This window comes from Amblyraja radiata, chromosome 1 (genome assembly GCF_010909765.2).
Source record: "Amblyraja radiata isolate CabotCenter1 chromosome 1, sAmbRad1.1.pri, whole genome shotgun sequence".
NCBI lineage: Eukaryota > Metazoa > Chordata > Chondrichthyes > Rajiformes > Rajidae > Amblyraja > Amblyraja radiata.
The window spans coordinates 165794859-165810697 of record NC_045956.1 but is presented as its reverse complement, the minus strand read 5'-3'; the positions used below and the strand labels follow the sequence as shown (position 1 = coordinate 165810697).

The 15839-nt window shown below is 38.4% G+C and overlaps 1 long non-coding RNA gene across 1 annotated transcript; it reads left to right on the top strand.

Annotated features, from left to right (window-relative positions):
* The first annotated feature begins 1047 nt into the window (after positions 1 to 1047).
* On the top strand, positions 1048 to 1214 carry LOC116976437. Its single transcript, XR_004412960.1, has 2 exons — positions 1048 to 1081; positions 1113 to 1214. It is a non-coding gene; the product is annotated as an uncharacterized LOC116976437 (long non-coding RNA).
* Positions 1215 to 15839: the final 14625 nt, after the last annotated feature.

The window sequence follows — 15839 nt, the reverse complement described above, 5'->3', positions numbered from 1 at the left end:
TGGCCAAAAATGACGGCCGTAAGTGGCGGCGTTCTCTCGGAAATCACATCGCAGTGATTCAAAAGCGGTCAAGATCTTACTTTTAGTAATATAAATTTATAAAACCTTTATTTTCGAAAGATAACTCCTCTATTGACAGAAATTATCTAGATCCATTGTTAACCGATGTTTCACGAGTTTGAGACAGATAAGCATTTCTAAATGATATTGGAGATATTTGATTGTTCAACGATGTATTTGCCCACTGTGGCAAATGAACCTTCATTTCAAACTATTTGAATTAAAAAAGGCTACTGTGTAATTATTTGTAATTATTGTTATTATTTGTGTTTTACCTATCTTATTTGACGCAAGAACGTTATAACCATACCAAATAACTACTGATCCACAAAAACTCTACTTTAACAAATAAATTACTTTTGTGAATTGGTAATTGCAAATTTGTGATGAGTAGCTTCCAACCTTCAAATATTTGATCAAGACACAGTCGCTTTACTTTATGTTTGTCCATGAGAAACCAAGGGCAGGATCGAAAGGTCACAGGTCGGCACCACTCCTTCTGCTGTGGTACTCCAAGGAAAAAATACAATCAAGTCGATATGATGCACTGCGTGTTCAAACTGTTCTTCCGAATCTGATGAACAAAGAAAACATGTTTCCCACAGTTGTATTTGCAATGTTAGTACAGGTATTGAACTATGTATCCATCGCTTGGATTTGTAATATTTTCCTGTTATTCATGTCAAGTTAAGGAACCAGTCAATGCGAAAATTACTTTTGAAGATCGAGGAATATATGAACTCAAATAATCTATTCCAGAGTCCCACTATGCTGCATTGATATACTAAAATATACCGCTATTTCATGATTATTCACGTCATCACAATTAATTTCTTAACAAGCTGCTGCAAAAATAATTGTTCTTAACAGTAGTGGCCATTTGATGGCATGTGCCTTTAAATTTTAGACTGCCCGTTATATTGTGGGTGGGATTTATGACGTGTTTCTGGGCGTGTTTGGAGCTAAGATGCTTGTGCAGTAGTTTAGTTTTTAGTGTAGTTTGGAGCGAGCCAGGGAGAAGGTTAACCCTTCGACCATGCGGGCTATGCGAGATCATGCGAGCCATAAAGGAGATCATGCGAAGTGTAACGGAGACACGAGGAGTTTTTAATGTTTGAAGTAATAAGCTGGATTTCGATGAAGATTGCAGCAACGAGTCGGAAGAAACTGTAAAGAAGGCTGTATCTTACTGTTTTTTATCAACAATAAAGCATTTATTAATCAAAGGACTGTGTTTTTGAAGACTTATCAGTGAAGAAGCTCTTAAGGTCTCTGTAAATGAGCTTGTATGCATATCGAAGATATTCCCCTTATCCCTGCTCATCCTTTTAGCGACTAGGGTGTTAATTTCCCGAAAGATATGAAAATCTGCCGCTACAATTAATATGAGGCACCTGCATGATGTACAATGGCTTCATTCTACACATTAATGTTAAAACAGAAAATGTTGAAAATACTCAGCAGGTCACGGGGCATCTATAAGAAATAAACAAACTTAGTATTTCAGGTCAATATCTTTCTACTCTTCACTAGATTCCCTTGAGAGATTTACAACACAAGTAAAGTATTTGGCCTATTGTGTTCTTGATAGCGCTTTACATAAATATTTAATACAACGACAATATCACAAAGCCAGTCGCCATTTATTTCGAAGAGTCATTATGTAATAAATGTGATGTCAAACCATCTGAAGTTAAAATAGCCTGTAAAGAAAATATCCACTAATAAATTCTGCAAAACCACAGCAACGTTAACAGAAGTGCATCGCAAACACGCCACTTGATTCATTGGTTCACTAAACAATTAAAATAAGGAGCAATGTTAGAAAATAACCTGGTTTAGATGGTACTTTACCTTGTATTCAGAATGTCAAAGTACTTTGGAATCAATAAACAACCTGATCGTTGTGAAGTTATTACTATGCGGGCTAATAAGAAAAGCAATGTTGGCAGGAAAATTTAATACCAAAAATACTTTGTGGTTTTTTAAAAATCAGAATCAAAGCTACACCGTTTGAACCTTCAAGAAGGAGATATTGAAAGCTAAATGTGAAACTTATTAAGATGAGCTTCTGGCAAAGAATGAATAAACAATCAAAAAAAGGCAATATTAGTTTAGCCACTCGCAATAACCCCACTCACCTGTAGGTTTAGCCAGTGACCTCAATACCTACCACTTCAGTCACAAGTAAATTGGATCTGTATTATATATTACGTCCGTATAATATCAATTCATAACATCTACTCAGTCGCAGAGTAGTAAATTAGAGATCTGCCTCGCAGTGCCAAAGATGCATGTTTAAATCTCATCTTGAATGCTGTCTGCATGGAGTTTTCATGTTCTCATTGTGACTGCTTAGGTTTCCTCCCAGTATCCCTATTTACTCCCATATCCCATGGTGAATGGTATGTTAGCTTTCATAGCAAAAGGATTTGAGTATAGGAGCAGGGAGGTTCTAATGCAGTTGTACAGGGTCTTGGTGAGACCACACCTGGAGTATTGCGTACAGTTTTGGTCTCCAAATCTGAGGAAGGACATTATAGCCATAGAGGGAGTGCAGAGAAGGTTCACCAGACTGATTCCTGGGATGTCAGGACTTTCATATGAAGAAAGACTGGATAGACTTGGCTTATACTCGCTAGAATTTAGGAGATTGAGAGGGGATCTTATAGAAACGTACAAAATTCTTATGGGGTTGGACAGGCTAGATGCAGGAAGATTGTTCCCGATGTTGGGGAAGTCCAGGACAAGGGGTCACAGCTTAAGGATAAGGGGGAAATCCTTTAGGACCGAGATGAGAAGAAACTTTTTCACACAGAGAGTGGTGAATCTCTGGAACTCTCTGCCACAGAGGGTAGTTGAGGCCAGTTCATTGGCTATATTTAAGAGGGAGTTAGATGTGGCCCTTGTGGCTAAAGGGGTATGGAGAGAAGGCAGGTACAGGATACTGAGTTGGATGATCAGCCATGATCATATTGAATGGCGGTGCAGGCTCGAAGGGCCGAATGGCCTACTCCTGCACCTATTTTCTATGTATCTATGTATCTATGATGTGGATTGGTAGATTAGGGATTCAAAGTTGTGGGAACATCTGCTCTCCCACGTGATGCACTCACAGGTGTCAAAGGTCATGAGGAGAAGGCAGGAGAATGGAGTTAGGAGGGAGAGATAGATCAGCCACAATGGAATGGCGGAGTAGACTTGATGGGCCGAATGGCCTAATACTACTACTATCACTTATGACCTTATGACCTTATTATTGCAAGTTCAACAAGTTGCAATTCTACAAAGAATCATTGTCACAAATCTGGAACGACTTTCACAGATCAACTGGGAGTGGACAATGAATGCGCTCAAGCAATATCAGAGAGAGCCTTTGAGGAATATAAAGCAAGAACTCAAGCGGGCAAATAGAAGGGCCAAAAATGGTTTTGGTGGGTCGGATTAAAGAAAATTCCAAGGATTTTCATACCTGCATTAAAAACAGGAGGGTAATTAGGGAGAAGGTAGGACTGTTCAAGGATAAAGGAGAGAATTTGTGCTGGTGTAACAGGATGTTTGCAAGGTACTAAATTAGTACTTTGCATCTGTTTTCATCAAGGAGAAGGACATGGAGGACAATGAGATCAGTGTTGAGAATACTAATAGGGAGGGGCATTAAGAAGGAGGGGGTATTGGGGTTCATGAAGAGCATAAACGTGGATAAATCCCTAGGGCCTGATGAGATCTATTCCAAGATATTGACAGAGGCAGAAGATGAAATTGAGAGAACCTTGACATAGATCTTTGTGTCTTCTCTTGCCATGGGCAAGGTCCTGGAGGACTAGAGAGCAGCTAATGTTGTTCCTTTATTTAGAAAGGGAATATCTGGAAAATTGTGTGCAGTTTTGGTCTGCAAATTAGAGGATGGACATTCTTGCTATTGAAGGGGTGTACCGTAGGTTCACAAGGTTAATTCCCGGGATGGCGTTACTGTCATATGTTGATAGAATGGAGCGGCTGGGCTTGTATACTCTGGAATTTAGAAGGATGAGAGGTTAACTTATTGAAACATATAAAATTATTAAGGGTTTGGACACGCTAGAGGCAGGAAACATGTTCCCGATTTTGCGGGAGTACAGAACCAGGGGCCACAGTTTAAGAATAAGGGGTAAGCCTTTTAGAACGGAGATGAGGAAAAACTTTTTCACACAGAAAGTTGTGAGTCTGTGGAATTCTCTGCCTCAGAAGGCGGTGGATGCTGGTTCTCTGGATGCTTTCAAGAGAGAGTTGGATAGAGCTCTTAAAGATAGCGGAGTCAAGGGATATGGGGAGAAGGCAGGAACGGGGTACTGATTGTGGATGATCAGCCACGATCACATTGAATGGCAGTGCTGGCTCGAAGGGCCGAATGGCCTACTCCTGCACCTATTGTCTATTGTCTATTATTGGAAAGAATTCTACGGGATAGGATTTATTCCCATTTGGAAGAGAATGGGTTAATTAGGGACAGATCCAGAAGATTAAGATGCATGGGATTAATAGTGACTTGGTCTTATGGAATCATAACTGGCTTGTTGGTAGAAGACAATAGGTTGCGATTGAATGACAATATTCAGGCTGGAGGTGTGTGACCAGTGGGGTTTCACCGGGATCTGTGGTCGGGCCCTGGCTGTTTGTGACGTATATATATGACTTGGACATTGACATAGATAGGCTGGTTATTAAGTTTGCAGATGACACCAAGACTACTGGGATCGTGGACTGTGAGGAAAGCTGTCAAAATATACAATGGGATATACTGTTAATCAGCCATAGAAAGAGATGGAAAAACGGCAGAAGGTGTTTAATCCAACCGAATGTGAGATGTTGCCCTTTGGTTTAGGTTTAGATTTAGATTTATAATTGTCACATGTACCGAGGTACAGTGAGAAGTTCTGTTTGTCATGCTATTCAATCAGAACAGACAATAATATACATCAAGACCAACTCAAGAGTGGGAGCAAACAGGAGGATACTGAAAGCAAAATATAGTTCTCAGCATTGTAGACCACCAATTCCATAGACAAAAGTACAATGTCTGCTAAAGGATAGAGGTGAATCAGACAGTATCCTAGCTTATTGAAAGACCATTTAAAAAATTTATTTTATTTATTTATTTATTTTTATTAGAAGTACAGTAAATTACAGTAATACACATCACATATATCTTATTACATTTGTTGTACCACTTCATTTATCGAGCTTTAAAAAAGGTAGAAATAAAAGAAGTAAGGAAAGTGAGCAAGAGTCGTGAAGGTGCAGGAAAGTGTTGGGAAAAGAAAGCCCCTTAGAAAAGAAGTTAGAGAAAGAAGTAAAGAAAGGAAATAGACCCTCGAAAGGATAGAAAAAAAAGGAGAAACAATCGCTCTATTATAACACAAAACTCCGCAAAAAAGGATATACCAACCGTGTTTTTTTACCCCCCGTTACCAGATCCTGGTACCATTTATTTTTTAAATTACTATTGCACCTTATGCTTCTAATAGTTCCATAAATGCAGACCACGTATTTTGGAAGTGGTCTGCTTTGCCTGCTAGGAGGAGTCTCATCTCTTCCAGGTGTAATGTTTCGAACATGTTTGAAATCCACATTTTTATTGTTGGTATTGGAGCGTTTTTCCAGAATTTGAGTATAAGCTTTTTTCCCATTATTAGCCCGTAATTAAGTAAGTTCTTTTGAAACACGTTTAGTTCGGGGTTACCTTCCGATATTCCAAAAATGATCCATTCTGCTTTTGGTACAAGTTTTATTTTAATTAATTTTGTGAAGATTTCAAATATTTCGTTCCAGAATTTTTGGATTTTTATACAAAAAACAAAAGAGTGCGCTATGGTAGCTTCTTGAGACTGACATTTATCACAAGTGGGTGAGACATTGGGGAAAAGTTTATTTATTTTGGTTTTTGAATAATATAGTCTATGTAATGTTTTGAATTGAATTAGAATATGTCGTACGTTGATCGAGCATTTATGCACATATAGTAAGTGTTTATCCCAGCTCTCTTTTGAAATTTTTATAGCTAGTTCTTGTTTCCAGTCTCTTCTAATACCATCAGTTGTAGGTATTTCTATATTTAAAATAATGTTGTATAAGTATGATATTAGATTTGCTGATTCAGCCTTTGTCTTCATTGCTTCATCCAGTAAGTCTGGAGGCATGTTATAACCATATAACCATATAACGATTACAGCACGGAAACAGGCCATCTCGGCCCTACAAGTCCGTGCCGAACAATTATTTTCCCTTAGTCCCACCTGCCTGCACTCATACCATAACCCTCCATTCCCTTCTCATCCATATGCCTATCCAATTTATTTTTAAATGATACCAACGAACCTGCCTCCACCACTTCCACTGGAAGCTCATTCCACACCGCTACCACTCTCTGAGTAAAGAAGTTCCCCCTCATGTTACCCCTAAACTTCTGTCCCTTAATTCTGAAGTCATGTCCTCTTGTTTGAATCTTCCCTATTCTCAAAGGGAAAAGCTTGTCCACATCAACTCTGTCTATCCCTCTCATCATTTTAAAGACCTCTATCAAGTCCCCCCTTAACCTTCTGCGCTCCAGAGAATAAAGACCTAACTTATTCAACCTTTCTCTGTAACTTAGTTGTTGAAACCCAGGCAAAATTCTAGTAAATCTCCTCTGTACTCTCTCTATTTTGTTGACATCCTTCCTATAATTGGGCGATGAAAATTGTACACCATACTCCAGATTTGGTCTCACCAATGCCTTGTACAATTTTAACATTACATCCCAGCTTCTATACTCAATGCTCTGATTTATAAAGGCTAGCATACCAAAAGCTTTCTTTACCACCCTATCTATATGAGATTCCACCTTCAATGAACTATGCACGGTTATTCCCAGATCCCTCTGTTCAACTGCATTCTTCAATTCCCTACAATTTACCATGTACGTCCTATTTTGATTTGTCCTGCCAAGGTGTAGCACCTCACATTTATCAGTATTAAACTCCATCTGCCATCTTTCAGCCCATTCTTCCAAATGGCCTAAATCACTCTGTAGACTTTGGAAATCCTCTTCATTATCCACAACACCCCCTATCTTGGTATCATCTGCATACTTACTAATCCAATTTACCACACCTTCATCCAGATCATTGATGTACATGACAAACAACAAAGGACCCAACACAGATCCCTGAGGCACCCCACTAATCACCTGCCTCCAACCCGACAAACAGACATCCACCATTACCCTCTGGCGTCTCCCATTCAGCCACTGTTGAATCCATCTTGCTACTCCTGCATTTATACCCAACAGTTGAACCTTCTTAACCAACCTTCCATGAGGAACCTTGTCAAAGGCCTTACTAAAGTCCATATAGACAACATCCACTGCTTTACCCTCGTCAATTTCCCTAGTAACCTCTTCAAAAAATTCAAGAAGATTAGTCAAACATGACCTTCCAGGCACAAATCCATGTTGACTGTTCCTAATCAGACTCTGTTTATCCAGATGCTTATATATATTATCTCTAAGTATCTTTTCCATTAATTTGCCCACCACTGAAGTCAAACTAACAGGTCTATAATTGCTAGGTTTACTCTTAGAACCCTTTTTAAACAATGGAACAACATGCGCAGTACGCCAATCCTCGGGGACTTTTCCCGTTTCTAATGACATTTGAAATATTTCTGTCATAGCCCCGGCTATTTCTACACTAACTTCCCTCAATGTCCTAGGGAATATCCTGTCAGAACCTGGAGACTTATCCACTTTTATATTTTTCAAAAGTGTCAGTACTTCTTTTACTTTGAAACTCCATTATTTTTAGAGTCAAAATTATTTAAATTAGAAGATTTGGTTACATTCAAAACAGCTCAGATAATGTTTAGGGCCAAAAATAAAAATTTACCTGGAAACATTCAAAAATTATTTAACGAGCGTGTGGGGGGTTACAATTTAAGAGGAATATTTAACTTTAAGAAACAAAAAGTCCGTACGACTAGAAAAACCTTTTGTATTTCGGTTTGTGGAGTAGGAGTGTGGAATAAATTGAACGGGGAATTGAAGCAATGCACAAACATGAATCATTTTAAAATGATATATAAAAAAATAATTCTCAAGGGGTACAGGGATGGAGGGGATGGTTGACAAGTGGGGGTTAGTGTTTATCTATTGCTTTACTATTGTTTACTTATGTTTGGGTACTTCAGTTATGAAGTTTGTATGTACATAATAGTTGTATGTATATATATGTCTGTAGGTATTACGGGAAATTGCCTAGGGTAGTATTATTAATAGTAATGAATTGATTTTTAGATATGGTAGAAGTGTTGGGGAAAAGGGGTGAGATTTAATAAGTTATTCTTCTTCTCACTCCTTTTCGAGCTTGTACAGACACAGAGTTGGACATTGGAACTTTGATTTTGTTCTTCTCATTGCTTTGTAAATATTGATTGTAATGTCCAATTGTTTGATAATTTCGATTTTGTTAATATTAATGTCGTTAATGTCTTTACTTGTTCGGAATAAATAAATAAATAAATAAATAAATAAATAAATAGTATCCATAGCTACTCTACTAGTTTCCCTTACCTCACATAATTCAATATCCTTCTCCTTGGTGAATACCGAAGAAAATAAATTGTTCAATATCTCCCCCATCTCTTTTGGCTCTGCAGATAGCTGTCCACTCTGTCTCTCCAATGGACCAACTTTATCCCTCGTTATCCTTTTGCTATTAATATAGCTGTAGAAACCCTTTGGATTTACTTTCACCTTACTTGCCAAAGCAACCTCATATCTTCTTTTAGCTTTTCTAATTTCTTTCTTAAGATTCTTTTTACATTCCTTATACACCTCAAGCACCTCATTTACTTCATGCTGCCTATAATTATTGTAGATCTCCCTCTTTTTCTGAACAAGATGTCCAATTTCCCTTGAAAACCAGGGCTCTTTCCAATTTTTACTGTTTCCTTTCAACCGAACAGGAACATAAAGATTCTGTACTCTTAAAATTTCCCCTTTAAATGTCCTCCATTACTCTTCTACATCCTTCCCATAAAACAAAATGTCCCAGTTCACTCCTTTTAAATCATTTTGCATCTCATCGAAGTTAGCCTTTCTCCAATCAAAAATCTCAACCCTAGGTCCAGTTCTGACCCTCTCTATAATTATATTGAAACTAATGGTATTGTGATCACTGGAACCGAAGTGCACCCCAACGCATACCTCCGCCACCTGTCCCGTCTCATTTCCTAACAGGAGGTCCAGCACTGCCCTTCCTCTAGTAGGTACCTCTATGTATTGCTGCAAAAAACTATCCTGCACACATTTTACAAACTCCAAACCATCCAGCCCATTTACAGAATGTGTTTCCCAGTCTATGTGTGAAAAGTTGAAATCTCCCACAATCACTACCTTGTGCTTACTACTAATATCTGCTATCTCCTTACATATTTGCTCTTCCAATTCTCGATCCCCATTTGGCGGTCTATAATACACCCCTATAAGTGTTGCTACACCTTTCCCACTTCTCAGTTCCAACCAAATAGCCTCCCTAGATGAGCCCTCCAATCTATCCTGCCAAAGCACTGCTGTAATATCTTCCCTGACAAGCAATGCAACACCTCCACCTCTTGCCCCTCCAATTCTATCACACCTGAAGCAACGAAATCCTGGAATATTTAGTTTCCAATCACAGCCCTCCTGCAACCATGTTTCACTGATCGCCACAACATCATACTTCCAGGTGTCTATCCAGACCCTAAGCTCATCCACCTTTCTTACAATGCTCCTAGCATTAAAATATGCACATTTAAGAAACCCCCCGCCTCTTATTCTCTGTTCATTTCCTTTTTCTTCTTTCTCCTCTTGTGTCCGAGTGCTTCCCTTTTCTGCTTCCTGTCTCCCATTCTGTCTACTAGCTTTCTCTATTTGAGTCCCTCGCCCCAACCATTCTAGTTTAAAGTCTCCCCAGTAGCCTTTGCAAATTTCTCCGCCAGGATATTGGTCCCCCTCGGGTTCAAGTGCAACCCATCCTGTCTGTACAGGTCCCACCTTCCCCAAAATAAGTCCCAATGATCCAGAAACTTGAATCCCTGCCCTCTGCACCAGTCTTTCAGCCACGCATTTATCCTCCACCTCGCTCCATTCCTACTCTCACTGTCGCGTGGCACAGGCAGTAATCCTGAGATTGTTACCTTTTTGGTCCTTTTCCTTAACTCTCCTCCCAACTCCCTAAATCCTTCCTTCAGGACCTCTTCCCTTTTTTTACCTATGTCATTGGTACTAATATGTACCACGACCTCAGGCTCCTCTCCCTCTGATTTCAGGATATCTTGGACGCGTTGAGACACGTCTTTTGTGTATTTTTTCAGATAGTCACGGATTTGAAGATATTTAAAATATTGATTATTTTTCAAATTATATTTCAGTTGTAATTGTTGAAATGATAATAATTTTCCCAAATCATACAAGTCTCCGAGCGTTTTGATTTCCATTCTTTCCCATTGTGTAAATGATTTATCTATAATTGAAGGTTTAAACGACGGATTATTGACTATTGGCATTAAAAGAGATAGATTTCTTAATTTTAGATTCTGTTTTATTTGCTTCCAAGTTCTAATTGTGCTATGTATCATTGGATTTTTATTGTAATTTTTGTTATTCAGATTCATTGGTGAGAGGAGAGTCGCTCCTGTATTACACGGAGAGCAGTCCTCTCTCTCCATTACAATCCAGTCCACCTGCTGGGCAGAGTTGTCCAGCAGGTGAATCATATTTTTAATATTTACTGCCCAATTATAGTACATAAAGTTAGGGAGCGCTAGACCACCCATCTCTTTTGGTTTGCTAAGGTGTGCTCTTTGTATTCTGTGGGATTTATAATTCCATATAAAATTTGTGATGTCTGAGTCCAATTTTTTGAAAAACTTTTTTGGAAGATATATAGGTATTGATTGAAATAAATATAGGATTTGTGGTAAAAAGATCATTTTTATAGTATTTATTCGACCTATTAAAGACATCGGGAGCGTTTTCCAGAATTTGATTAGATTATTTAGTTTCTTAAGTAAGGGACTATAATTGGCATTAAACATAGCGTGATAGTTTCTAGTAATTTCAATTCCCAAATATTTGAATTTTTCTGTGGCTATTTTAAAGGGGAATTTCAAGAGATGTGTTGAGTCTTTTGGTTTTATCGACATAATTTCACTTTTGTTCCAGTTTATTCTGTATCCTGAGAAAGATCCAAAGTCCTCAATTAGATTTAATATGTTTGGTATACTGATTTGGGGTTTTGTGATATACAGTAGTACATCGTCTGCATATAAAGATATTATGTTATTTGAATATTTTGTATTATAACCGTAAATATCCGGGTGTGTTCTGATTTTTTCAGTTAAGGTTCAATTACCAGAGCAAATAACAGCGGTGATAATGAACATCCTTGTCTATTGCCCCTTGATAATTGGAATTTCGTAGATAGTATATTATTAGTTAATATTCTAGCCGTGGGTTTGTTATATAATAATTTTATCCATGCGATGAAGTTCTCTCCCATTTGAAATTTTTGCAATACTTTAATCATATAATCCCATTCTACTTGATCAAACGCTTTTTCTGCGTCCAATGAAATGATAGATAACTCTTGTTCTTGAGGTTTGTGTGAAAGCATTATGTTAAGCAGACGTCTCAGGTTATTAAATGAATGTCTCTTAGGTAGAAATCCCGTTTGATTCTCGTTTATTAATTTACTAACATATTTACTTAGTCTTCTAGCTAGTGTTTTCGCTAATATTTTTTGATCCGTATTTAACAAAGCAATAGCTCTATATGAGCCTGGTTCTTCTATATCTTTATCTTTTTTAAGTATTAATGTGATCGTTGATTCTGCTAGTGTTTCAGGTAAGATTTGTTCTTTAAAAGCGTATGTATACATTTTCTGTAAACGTGGTGTAACTATGTCGTAAAAACATTTATAAAATTCATTACTGAATCCGTCTGGTCCTGGTGTTTTTCCATTCTTAAGTGTGTTTATTGTGTCTTCTATTTCCTTAGATGTAATTTGTGCTCCCAGTTCCTCTTGTTCCTTCAGTTCTAGTTTTGGAAGGTTACAATTGTCCAGAAATTCTGAAACTTTATTATTGTCTATTAACGTTTTGGATGTGTATAAATTCTGGTAAAATTGAGCAAATCTTTTATTGATATCATTAAGTAGTGTACAATACAATACAATACAATACAATACAATACAATTTATTGTCATTTGAGCCTCAGTGAGGCTCAAACGAAATTCCGTTTCCACAGCCATACAAAGAAAGACAATTTCCTACAGACATACACACAATTTAATTCACACAAACATCCATCACAGTGAACCCACTGTGATGGAAGGCAAAGTCTTTTCTCTCCCCTGTTCTCCATTTCTCTCCCGATGTCCAAGCCCCAGGCTGGCGATGATAAGTCCCACGGCCATTTTAGGCCGTGCCGGGCGATTTACGGCCCCGCTCCCGGTCTAAAAGTCACAGTGTTGGAGCCCCCGGCGGGCGCTGTAATGTCCCATGGCCATGAAGCCGTGCCGGGCGATGTACGTCCCCGCTCCGGGTCGTTCCAACCCCGCTACACGGGCTGGAGCAGTCGCGTTGCGGGAGCTCCGGGAAGCGGTCTCTCCACCCGGACCCGCGAGCTCCCGATGTCCCAGTCCACCGGACCTGCGGCTGCATTACTGGAGCCTCCGAGCCCCAGGAGTCGAGTCGCAGCAGCGAGTCACCACCGCTCCCCACGCTCCGAGGCCGGTCAGCCCCACGATGGTGAGTAGTCCGCAGCTCCGCAGTCTCCCGAGCCCCCGGGTCATTCAGGTTGGAGGCCGCTCCACGGTGCTAGGCCCTAACGACAACGGAGACCCGACAGGGAAAAGGTCGGGTCTCCCGGACAGGGAAGAGATTTTAAACAGTTTCCCCCTTCCCCCTCTATAATTCCCCTCTATCTGATTTAATCTTTAAAATTGCATGATCTTTTTCCCGTTTTTTCAGTTGGTGTGCCAAAAGTTTATGGGGTTTATCCCCAAATTCGAAATGTTCTTGTTTTGTAATTTGGAATAGTCTTATAACTTTCTCTGACAATAATTTATTTAGCTTAAATTTCAGTATTAAAATTTTATTATGTTTATCCATAGTTGGATCTTTAGCATTATCTATATCTAGTTGTCTGATTTGTTCTTCTAATTGTCTTTGTTCATTCTTATTCTTTTTATTTTGAAAAGCTTTATACGAGATAATGACTAATAAATGCTTTGAAGGATTCCCATAGTAAAGTGGGCGATATATCTGGTGTATCGTTTGTCTCAAAAAATAGGTCCATCTGTTTTTCTAGATATATACTCCATTGTGGGTCTTTCAGAATTTGCGAGTTAAACCTCCAGAACGATAGTTAGGGTTCATAGTATAAGGGATTAGTTTTGTATCTACTAGGAAATAATCTATACGTGAATATGTTTTGTGTACCATTGAATAAAACGAGTATTCCCTTCCAGTCGGATTCGCGATCCTCCAAACGTCTGCTATATTTGTATTCTTTATATATGTATTTAAGAGTTTACTAGTTTTAGATTTCATATTACCTCTTTGTTTTTGCATCGATTTATCTAAGTACGGGTCTAAAACACAGTTGAAGTCTCCTCCAATTATAACATTTTGGTAGTTAAATTCTGCGATTGTATTCAGGATTTTATTGAAAAATTGAGGATTATCAAAATTGGGCGCATATATATTTACCAACGTGATTGGCGTAGCATGGATCTCTCCTGTAACTATAAGATATCTCCTTTCCTTATCTGATATAATGTTCTTTGATTTAAATGGTATTCCTTTGCGAATAATAATTGCGGTGCCTCTGGATTTCGAAGTATGCGAGGAGTGAAATGTTTGGCCTATCCAATTTGCCCTCAATCTCATCTGATCTTGATGTTTAAGATGCATTTCTTGTAGAAAAGTAATGTCCGTGTTGTATGATTTCAACTGAGCTAGTATCTTGCCCCTTTTAATTGGTTCATTAATACCCCTTATATTCCAGCTACACAGTGTGATTCCTCCCATTTTCTTTTGTTTATCGTCTTGCATTTTCGCTGATTTTAATACCCTTATTTATTACGGTGCATCCATACCTCAGGACTCTGGATATTTGGGGGGGCGTTTATATTACTGACTTCGTTGGTAGATCCCTTTTGTGATTGTCCTTGAAAAAAAAACACATAGTTGTGACATATTGTGATTAAAAAAAAATTTGAACAAGTTAAATTACAGTGTCTGGATTATTCGACACTGTAGTGAGTGTCCCACCCGACTGTGGGATTCGACATCTATTCGACTTTCGATGTTGATGTTGTACAATTAGCTCCGCTCCCTTTATTACTCTAAACCTAGGAGGGCGGTACCATTTCAAAATCAGTTATATTTCACCCAATTACACTATATATATATATTTCATTCAGACTTATCAGATCGTGTGTTCAGCTACTGTGAAATTTATATATCTAACACTTTTATCTACTAATTATTTATAATTAGTTATACCTTTGATAATAGTAAGCTGTTGGCTGAAAGGGTTAACCAGAATCAGGCTCCTGAAATTATGCCAGGTGCCTGAGTCTCCTCCCTTCCCCACACGAACTACATAGCACTTAAACTTTCAGTATTATCTACGTTAGTTCTAAAATTTGTTATTTATTATTTCTTTATCCCTGCTTAACTGTCTCGCTCTATATACAAGATAGTCAGTCTTTTTAACACATTATTACATTTTGCCCATAATATAGTTCAAGTTAGTTTCCATTTCTATTTCTATATTAGTATTGTTAATTATTGTTAATTCTCTATATTTTGTAAAGATATTTTAAGATCTTAAACCGCCATTTGTCCTTGTGATGTTTTCCACATTCGGCTCTCCTGTTCGTCTCTGCGTTGTTTATCAGCCTTTCCTTCATTTTGAACAAAGAATGTCCTTGAGTTGAATTCCAAAGCGTCCAAAGGAGATAAGGTGTCTAGACCAGCGCACGTGGAAATGCTCTTCCATTTTAAACTTTTAGAAAATGGTGTTTCTTCCCTTATCTTTGGGTGTTCTCTGTGAAGTAATAAAAGGAAAGAATTTGTCCATACCATCCCGCTGCCTTGATTAATCTTCTGTTTCTGCCACAATCTCTTGGGCATATTTATAAGATGCGTCCGAATTAGTGAAAGTTTTCTCTTTTCCCTTGAAAGTAATGCGCATCCTAGCTGGATAAAAAACGCCACATCTGACATCTTTAACTCTGTGGAGAATCTGTCTTGTCTGTGAGAACTTTCTTCTCTTTTGCACGATCTCATAGGGATAATCCCGGAGGAGTTTGATAGAGTCGTTTCCAAACGTCATCTTCACTCCGTATTTGATTTTTTCATCAGCTCTTCAAGTGCTGAAATGTCCCGAAGTTTGACTATGATCTGTCGTGGGTGGGCTGGATCCGCTTGTGATCTTGGCTTAAATCTGGGTATTCGATGTGCCACTTCAATTTCCGGTTCCACAGGTAAATTGAGTACATGTTTGATTAAGTTGGCAGTGAACTCACGGGCATTGTTCTCCTCTGCTCCCTCTGTTACTCCCAGTATTCGTAGATTTTGGTGTCTTGAGCGAGCTTCAAGATCAAGACATTTATCCGAGACTTTCGCCAGTTGACTCTTGAGGCTGTCTAGTTCTAGCTTCATTTCCTGCATATCTTCAGCCATTTGTTCAACAACTGTTTCCATGTCTT